The sequence below is a fragment of the Leuciscus leuciscus genome (assembly GCF_965113295.1).
Source record: "Leuciscus leuciscus genome assembly, chromosome: 12".
Lineage (NCBI taxonomy): Eukaryota > Metazoa > Chordata > Actinopteri > Cypriniformes > Leuciscidae > Leuciscus > Leuciscus leuciscus.
The window spans coordinates 34,609,614-34,620,535 of NC_138736.1; positions in this window are offsets into that span (position 1 = coordinate 34,609,614).

A 10,922-nucleotide genomic window follows, 5' to 3' on the forward strand; every position below is an offset into this window, starting at 1 on the left:
TACTTATTGGAACAAAAACCTGTACACTGAATCTCTTAGAATGCAATTTGCATTTAGTAGGATGTACTGATACCTCACCGTCTACAGTTAAAGACCTTGGTGTTATATTAGACAGCAAATTGTCTTTCGAAAATCATATTTCATAAGTTATAAAAACAGCCTAAAATAGCTAAGCTACGGAACATGCTAATTGTTTCTAATGTAGAAAAATGTGTTCATGCATTCATGACCTCTAGACTAGATTACTGTAATGCATTACTAGCTGTTTGTCCTGCATCCGCAATAAACAAGCTACAATTAGTCCAAAATGCAGCTGCTAGAATTCTTACTAGGTCAAGAAAATATGATCATATAACACCAATTTTATCATCTCTACACTGGTTACCTATTAGGTTCCATATCAATAATAAAGTATTGCTACTGACCTATAAGGCCCTAAACAGTTTTTTAACTGATCTTCTATCACCCTGCAATCCATCACGCTCTTTAAGGCCACAAAACTCTGGGCTTCTAATAGTACCTAGGATATCTTAGTCCACTAAAGGAGGGAGAGCATTTTCACATTTGGCTCCTAAACTCTGGAATAGCCTCTCTGATAATGACTCACTCTCCCAGTTTAAATCTAGATTAAAGACACATCTCTTTAGCCAAGCATTCGCATAATGCATCTCATAATCTTGTACTCCAGTTATATCAGATCAAATGCACATGATTATCTTTGCTTAATGGTATGAACAGCAGCTACGCTAATTATATTCCATTTGCTTTTCTGTTTTATCTTGGGATGCCCATCAAGAGGTAACTAGAGAGTATGTCAGCTCCAGTTTGGATCCAGCCTCTTATGAAGACTTCAGATGACCTAACACCTGTGAAGATATGACTGGAGAAGACTCCAGCTCCTGCGAAGACTTCAGATGAAGCACAACATGCACCAATGCTACATTTTCTATATATATCCTAATCAATTGTTAAAGGGATAGTTCACTTTGAAATTAAATTTTGGTATGTTTTAGCTTACCTCAAGGGCATCCAAGATGTAGGTGTCTTTTTTTCCGCAGTAGTTTGGACTCTGTGCATGCTCTTTGAGATAGTGACCATAGACCTGCATTATATGACTGACAGACAAGAACGGTTTGACCTAAAAATATCAAAATTGAAACTACTGCGGAAAAAAAGACACCTACATCTTGGATGCCCTTGAGGTAAGTTAAACATACCAAAATTTAATTTCAAAGTGAACTATCCCTTTAACAACATGTATACATTACTTCAATGAGCTCATTGTTTCTGCCATAGATTAATACATTGTTTAAATTAGAAAATTGTTAGCTAACTGCGTGATTTGTATATGTACATTTCTGATGCGTGATTTGTATATGTACATTAACTTGGACACAGTCACCTCTGATAACAGATCACTCTAAATTGTAATGTAGACATGCATTTTCTGTAATGCTGCTTTGAAACGATATGTATTGTGAAAAGCGCTATACAAATAAATGTGAATTGAATTATGCCAAAGTTGTTCTAAAGTTCTGGTCAAAACTAGGCTGAGCTTTTTAGATTAAACAGATTCACATGCTGCTTATTCAGAGGAAAAGCTTTTTATCATGAATCGGAAGCGTCATCAGAAAAAAAAGATAATTTGTTTAGTTGCTTTCAGTCCCTATTTGTGACTGGTTTTAAAGTACATTTCCGAGCATTTTGTGTTCTGTTTAAACTCCCCCAGCGGATAAATTGTCTGAACATATTGTGCTTTGGATAGATTTCTTTTTTAATACTAAAACATTTTGAGCGTCTGGATGGCGTCCCATGAATTGTTGTCTGAATTGAGAGTCATTTTACATGCTGCAGGGCAGACAGTGGATTTTTTTTTTTTTTTTTTTAAACATCCATTTCCCTCAGAGTCTGAGCGATCATCAACAACTTCCCCTCTAACTGACCACAATTTTCCCTGGAGGACAGAAGGAAGACTTTAAAAGCGGCCTGTTTTCCCCATACACACAGACAAGACTCGAGCTCTCATTACAGATCAGCTGCATTATGACATCATAAACAGATGATTCATTATGATTCACTGCCATTATGACATCACCAGCCTAACACAATTTAACAGCTCATCTGAGACACGCTTTGCTTTGAGTTCCGCTGTGCAGATTTGTGCTTGAGCATCAGTTTGATAGCATTAGCTCTTCATGATATATTGCACAAATCTGCTAATAAAACAGTGACATGACATAAAACGGACGAGTCTTTGCCTTCCTGTCTCTCTTTTAATGATAACTGAGACTCCAGTGCAAAGCAGCTGGACAAGTGAATGAATTAATAATGGCATATCTCATATCTCATGAATAAAATGTTTCTACAAATATCTGATCTCTTAAATACAGGCAATCGACAGCACTCAGTTTGCTTTTGGGGAAGTGCTTTCTAAAAGGAACATAAACCTTTAACATCATCTGGTTTGATCAGGATATATAATAGCACAGCACAGTGAGAACCAAAACAAGATATGGATGCTGGCTTGTATCATGCTGCTGATGCCCATATGAAATATTTACTTTCATTTATGATTTCACCAGATGTCTATAGAAGCCATTATCTTTGTAGATGTTCTGTAATAAGATGTTTTTATGCTCAGTCATATTGTGAAGAAGTGTTTTATTTATTTTTGCATGTCATATGCATGATCTCATTATCACTGTCAGGTGTGAAGTGTTTTTAGCACATGCTTATTTGTACTATAAGCACTAAAAATAAATAACTTGAATGTATTGACCACACATAAACTCATTAACTACTGTATTTCTAACACATAAGATTACATAGGCCTGCTTAAGTTAACATTTAGCAGTTAGATATTCTCTTTCATCATCTCGTGTTCGAGATCCACCTATGGAAAGGGCATCCGTACTTGACCTCTGCAGAAGCATTCAATTGCACCAAGTCTGGCTAGAATGACAGAAGCATTCTTTCACACCAGAGGCATTCCCAATGCCAGGTAAGGCCCCACACATATAACTCCTACATGCTCTGCTGTTCTCCAGTTGACATTCGCTTTTCGCGATTTCTGCACTGACACAGTTCAGTTGGATTTTACACTGCTCACTTTGCGTGGTTGCAGGAGGACATATCGCCAGATCAGCCACCGCCAGACGTGACAGTCTTTAATTCAGCCTAGGATTGCTGCGTTTTGCCGCCCACGCTCTTGATGATCTCACCTGCTTCCCTTTCCATGGCTGTCCGTAACGTATTTTACTGAATTTATTGCCGGTATGTCACTCTCTAAATCTGCCGCTTCTCCCGGGAACAGTTTATCATGGGCTTGCCCGGCCGTGTGTGTTGCGTTGATCGTCGCGAAAGACCCTTATCCGTTCTGCGTACCACGCAGAAGAGGCTTTGGAGAACCCGGAGAATTGCAGCCATTGCCTTATTCTGCCTAAGAAACTCCTGCGGCGCCGTCTTAAAGTTGCCGCAATCCAGTGCGTCGATCACTGCCGTTCTGACTCAGATGGGGGACACGGTGACAACGATGCGCTACTGGAGGCCTCCTGGGGTGCAACATCCCTCAACTGGGCTGACCAGCCCAATCCTGTGTTCCCAAAACAGGACATATTCGCAGGCAACCTCCCGTTCGTCGACGAACCGGCCGTATCTGACCTATAGAAGCATCCGATTGCACCAAGCCTTACCGAGAATTGGCTGTGCGCTTCTGTCTGTCTAGCCAGACTTGGTGCAATTGAATGTTTCTGCAGAGGTCAGATACGGCCGGTTCGTCAACGAACCCATCTGCTTGCTCGGAGACTTTACAGGGGCTTCACTATTCATGAATATGGATAAAACCCTGAATTTGACATGTCACAAGAGCGTGATGGAGAGGTACATGTCTGCAGATGAGAGTGAGAAAGAGTAATGTGGCTGCAGTGTTTGTGCTGACTTTGTTCTTGGTGGTATGACTCTAAATAATGATGTCTGCGGCATGAAGACATTCATCCACCTTTAGGAGTGAATCTCACTAAACCTGTCAAGAACATGCCTGGGTCATATTTCATCCCTGAATCAAAAGAAAGAGATGAGAAATTATATTTTGCTATATTTGCTCATAAAATTTTAAAATAAGTATTAATTAACATTCTTTATTTTCTTCATGCAAAATATAATTGGCTTTTCTTTTTGATTTAGCAGTGAAATGCAACATGTTTTGTGTAATGTGCAATTCTGACTGATCTAATCAAGAGCTTCTGGGGCATGTGAATTTGAATAAATGCTTTTTATTCCAGTGTACTTGTGTGATTTCCATCAGATACAGCTGTGCTGAACGGTGCCCTGCTAAAGTTATAATTGGACTCAAGGCCATGTTAAAGCACAGCATCTGCTGGACGCTGCTCCATTCAGGTGAACGTCTCTGTTTTCATTGTTGTGGCCACAAAAGCTCTCAGCATAAAGCAACACGGGCTCCATTTTCTTTTGATCTGCTAGAAAAACAGTGATCTGAATGTCTAGAGTCTGAAGTTTAGGTCAGATCAGTGCATGTCATGATATACAGTAGTCAACATTTGAAGTGGATCAAAAAATTTCATCAAAGTTGTCCTAAGACAAGAACAGGTATTGTTGTGTAATTCATGTATAACTTTGATGAAAGGTTTTGATCCACTTCAAATGTTGACTACTGTAGAAAAAAAGCACATGTCAGAAATGAAACGCCCATAACCATGTCTGAATTTCAGCTCTTGAACTTCCTCAGCACTTGATACACAGTGATACAAACAGTAATGATGGCGTCAGTTTTACCGTATCAATTGAAACGCGAGTCGTCATCCTTTTGAAGTGCATACAAAGTGCATTTGCTCTCGCAGCTCTGAAAACAGCATCTTCTCCACATGAAAACACAAACCTAACTCTTCCAGGTCTTAGCTACAACTGAGGTTGTTCATAGCAGCCAATGAAGACCATAGGCTGGCATTCTGCAAATGTATTACAAACATACATAGGTTTTTGCAGGAAGTGAGACTGGAATTACTGACGACTCGTATCAGGCAGTTCAGAATCACTCTCTTTTGTGAGACAATAACGTGTGAAACTTTGCAGACCTTTTACATTCATTTAATGGGATTTCTTTTTACAGTGTAGCAACTACATTAAGTTTGAGATAAAATAGCAACCTCTAAACAATGAACTCTTTCTCTTGGTTTGTGTGAGTGAGTCAGAATCCACTTATTCTTTTGGAAGACAATGAATGTTTTTCTCTCTATAGATTGTAAGTGTGTGTGTGTGTGAATCTAAAGGTTAAAACACTTGTTTCTCGTATATCACGTCATGAATCAAACAAAACAGCTGACACAATCACATGCACTCGAGTGTTTTTCCATGTCCCATTTTAAATATTGTTGTTGCAGAGCGTTTGTACAATACCACAGCGCTGCATTCTTCATTCATTTCTCTCCATTCAACAGCATCTCTTCACATTACTATGTCTGTTGAGTGTGCTTACAATGCATTCTGGATTGATTTTGTTCCTATCTCCTCTGTGCACAAAATTTGACTATAAAATCAGCGTACCCATCTCGCTAGCACAATGAAGGATAGCATTTACGGTCATACGACACCACAACAATACAGACTGGAAATTAGCTGAGAGTGCAGGGAGGAAAATAATTAGAGAGAAAGAGAAAAATAAGCTTTTTCATGCTATTCAGGTACGCTCATGGCCAAGCTTTACTATTGCTTTAACTTTAGCAAGGGGTTTGTTCAAATCAGTCGTTCAAGTATTTACTCTATCCAGAGGTCAAATTTGTGCTATAGCATAAATGACGTCTCAAATCATCGAGGAGATTTGGATTTTAGTGATCAGACTTGTAATTTTATTCTAGTGCAAAAAAAAAAAAAAAACTGTTGGAGATGGAGGGACCACCAACCACACAGAAGAGACTAGAAACAGCATAGCAACATAAGCATCATAGTTACGACTTTGTTTCATTGTTTTTCCCTCAGAAAACATACAGCAAATATCTTGCGGTTACTACAGATGTGATAAATTACAAGACAGAAAGAATATTCTGAAGATTCTTCATTTGAAGATATTTTGTACCTTTTTGCTTCATTTTTTTCCATTGATCTGATAGCAGTTTTCGCTCTCTGTTTTCTATGAATCTGAGCATAGTTGAGTCAAACCCATCTGTCGCAGGACAGAATATAGTAAGAGACCAAGGGCCAGATTTACTAACAGCTTGCGCCATCGCAAACCCTCTTTTGGTGTTAAAAACTACTTTCAGGATTTACTAAAGATAAGCAATGAAAAATCAGCGCTGAAAAGGCATGGACAACATTTTTTGGGGTTTTTTTTTTTTGGCTGACATTATTGCATATGCATTTGTAAGAGTTTACCTTTCAGAGATGTGAGGAGAGTAATTAAATCAATCATACAAGATGATTTTAAGGTGGTTTACTAAGGTTTGCGCTCGTCAATTTACTTGTATTTGCACCATTATTTGCCAACCCCAAAAAAGACTCTTAAACCAGACTCTATTTTACTCTGCTCTTGGTAGATTGCGTTTGTCATAATGGAAATGATCCGGCTGCGTCTGTGTTCTTTAATTTCCATTCCCATCTGCGCTTTTCTGGAATTACACTCTCATGCTAATTTGCCCTGTTTAGTAAATCTGGCCCCAAATTTCAGCTCAATTTTATATAACAGTTTAGTAACTAATCATAAAAATGGCATTTTGAAAGTGGATTCGCGGCGCTGAAAACAGCGTCTTCTCGACATGTCAACAAACATGAACCAAACTCTTCCAGGCCTCAGCTACAAATACAGTGTTTTAGGGCGGGGCAAAGTAGACATTCACGGGCAGCCAATGACTGGCATTATGCAAATTTATTTAACAGGAAGCAATTGCTGATGACTCGTTTAGGCATATTTGAATATTCGAAAAAGCATAAAAGGAGCACTTTCCAGTGCAAATTCTGTTATGATTGCATTCATATTTAAAAAAAAATTATTGACTGTTTGTAGTTGACAAAATTGTGACTGTTTTCTGTAATTTCAGTTATTATTTTATTATTTGGAATATACTCATAACATTATAAATATTAAGTTCATATTATATTATACATTAAATATTACTCATTAAACATTGGTTATACAGTTTCCTCAGAGCTGAACCAATAAAAGCACAGTCTTTTTACAATATGTTGTATATCTATTAAATGTATCTATACATCTGTTCTTTTATCGATTTTGCAGTGGGCAAATTTTATTTCTATCTCTATAGATCTAAAATGAATGGATCCCAAAGTGGATTGTCTTTTTCAGATCTCTCTCTCTCTCTCTCTCTCTCTCTTTGATCATAAGCACAGTCGACTGCTTTAATATCAAAACATGTCCAGGAAAGCCAGACAGCAATATTCCATCTTCTTGTGATCTTATGTCCCGCTAAATCTAAACATTTGGTCACATAATAACTTAGTTCAATTTGGTAATCCAGGAATAATGTCCTTTTGGTTTGTACAGTGTAATATAATCTGTCGACTGCTCTGTTTTAATGGACTTTTTCTGTCAGGACCGGATGGAAAGAGAGAGAGAGAGTGAGACAGAGAGAGGTGTCTAATGGGAGACATGGCTCCGGTTTTACAGCGTCTCATTTGGCTACTAAAGACCTCTCTCTCTCTCTCTCTCTCTCTCTCTCTCTCCCTCTCTCTCTCTCTCTGTAATACACACTCTTCCTGTTAATGCAGAAAGCAGACAGGCTTTTCTGGACAGATTGGCAGAATAGCAGCACTTAACCCTGAGCTAAATCTGACTTTACTGAATATCCAGACAGCACTCTGTGGAGTGTCAGAAACTAATAGACGCAGAGATTGCAGGGCAGACAATATTTGGTATGCATAACAGGGTTTGTGGCTGTCCTAATTTTGAATTGCATTTTGCGTGACAAACATTCCTCCATTTGCAGAAGAGAGATGGGCAGCATCTTTCTGAATGTTATTTCTCGACAGATTTTAGCCTAATTGAAGTAAATCATCAAACTTTGGCATATACAGGATTCATCGAATGCTTATAATTAGATGGTCTCTTCCTACCTTTAAATATATTACAGGAACTGTACTTAAAATCAAGTTTTTTATGTTTATTTCTATGTGGTGGTTTTAATGTGCTTTAAGACAAAGCAAATTCATAAGTTAACACCATCGCTGAGTATTTTCTCCTTAAAACTGCAGTGAACCAAAGACAGTCTCAAAAATGCGGGTTGAAATCGCTGATGTTTCTGATGTCACAATCCTTGTAACCAATCACGTCAGCGTGCCCTCGGGCTTTAGCATATCATTAACAGCGAAGTTCAGGGACTCTCAAGAGAAGCCAGGTTGTATTTTTCTGTTGATATGAAAAATCGGGTAGATTTAGCAAATGTAGTGGATGTATGATGTTGTATATTGCGATGTTATGAAGTTATGATGTTGCGATGTTATGTTATGAATATGCCTTTCTTCACTGATGTTCTGAGTTGTTCAAAGCGTTTCTGATGATTGTTAGAAGGCAGCTGCAACGCATTATTAGCTGTTTGATAGCATAGTAAAGCAAAAGGCTAATCATATTAATTACCGTTATGTGTCCGACATTGTAAAGACTAAAGAGCGATACCGTTGTGCAGCGTTTACCTCAGTAAATAGGCCAAGTCAGTCTCTTGAGATTTCTTTGTGTGACTTGTAAATTAAATATCATGGTGACAGCAAATTGTTATTGAAAAGATAAGTTGTAATTGTGACTGCTGACTGCAATTTATTTAGCACTTTATTTGGAACAAATACAACGTGTTAGAAAAATCAAGGTTTAAGTGGTGGCAAATGTACCCAATTATACTCTATGATAAAATAAAGCAATAAGATGTGGTTTTACAGTGTTCTTAGGGATGACAAGAAGACGGTCTGATTCATGTAATCCGAATGAACAGGAGTAGAGTTCCCAGGCAGCTAAAATGAATGCTTCCGAGGACGAACAATTCACGAACAAGTGGCACCAGATCTGGGAAAGACATTCAGTATTTTGAGGCACTTTGAATCAAATGAAATATCCTGTAAATAGAATTCCATTCCAAACGTGCTGTGCTTTATTTAACCAACAACCTGATGAATCCTCTTTCCTTTACTCTCCAGTTTTTAAGCACCAATTATTTCCCATGGCTGCATTCAGGTGGCAGGTTCTACCCCACAGATCTGCTTCTCAGCTGTGTTCACCCTCATGTTCAGCTTTACAGAAGGGCAAAATAATCATAGAGTGAAGGAAAGAGGAGGTGAGTGTTCGGATTTGCTGTCAGAGAACTACAGTAGTTAATGCTTTATTAAATACAGAACTTTATTTATGCATTTATTTATTTTTGCATTTATATATTTGGGTGACACTTTCTTATCCACAGAGACTCACATTGCATTCAATGTATTTATTTATATATGCATTTCTTTATTTATAATGAGTGTAAGAACAGTGTTCATTGCTTACTTTATTAGATCAAATTGGTCCAAAAAGATGTGTATTTAAATAAATTCCCTAACACTTATTAGTTGATTAGTCATTCATGAAAATATGTATTTTTGCACTGCTACAAAGATGCATACTGCATTGTTTCCAAATGCAGAACAGTGCGGCTAGTTAGTGAGTCATATGTCAGATTTTCTTTTTTGTTGTGTTGTATTGGGTACTAACTGTAGTTTTTTTTTTTTGTTTTTTTTTTTTGTTCAAGGGCAAGTTAGAATCTGCACAGTAACTTCATGACAAATCCATTCTAGGAAGAGCTCTTATATTTTATCTGTGTGCTTTTCAGGGAGTGTTTCCAGTGATTCATGTATTCTTATAGCAATTTTGTGCACTGCAGTACCGATTTCTTGTCTGAACATGAATCATGTAACCCCACTACACAGAACCAACGACCCCTTACAGGAAATAGATGAATTGGTCAACTCAAAATAAATCGTATACGTCTGTATCATAAAACGAATCAGTTTCATAGTATTGTCTGACATATCTGAATCTGTCGGTGTTCTAATGTGGTCTTGCATGGGAAACTCATGTCTGATGTGATTTGTGTTGTGTTCTATCTAACCTTATAAGACTTGCCATCAAAAACCACCAGCAGGTCTCTCGAAAAAGTGCTTTTAATTACAGCTGTGAGTCATAGCTATAATTCTCCATCCATTGGACCACATACAGACCCCCTGCGCTCGAGTGGTCTGTATTGTCAGACAACAATGTCTGTCATTCGGTGAGTGAGACAGAGAGCAATAGGGGGGCTCCATTAGATCCATTATGGCACAGTCAGAAGCCGTCAGGTTTTGTCAAGTATATGAATGTATTTTTTGTGCCATTCAGCTCCGCCCCCCCCGGGCTGTTGGATTGGTCTGATTGGCTCATTCCCTCAGTGGTCTCTTATTGTGCTGTGAGTTTATTAGAGAGAAAAAGAGTGAAAGAACTGAGAAAAATGCAAAGATGAATAGGCTAGTTTTTATTAAAAATGAATACGTCAGGTTGAAACCATGAGAAGACTGAATGTTAATTATACAAGGTAACCAAAAGTAAAGCTTTCATTAAGACGAGCTTTAGCTTGCGGATAACCTGCAGGATGGATGCAGGACTGGTATCACAATGATAGGCTGATAAAGTGGACAAGCAGATTCAGAGATTAGAGATTATTTGAATTGACTGATTTCACATTTTCAAATTTTTGAAATATATATTTTTTTTTTTTTATTAATTTTGAGCAAATATACCTAGTTGAGTCATGAAACTCGGACTTCTAACTTCAGACCGCCACCCTGCGTTTCACTCGTAGCCAAAATATGCTGTGACTGACTCCTGTCCATAAACAATCATACAGTTCTGAGAATTTTCTTTTTACTAAGCATTTATATTCTGTATGTACATTATTATAAAA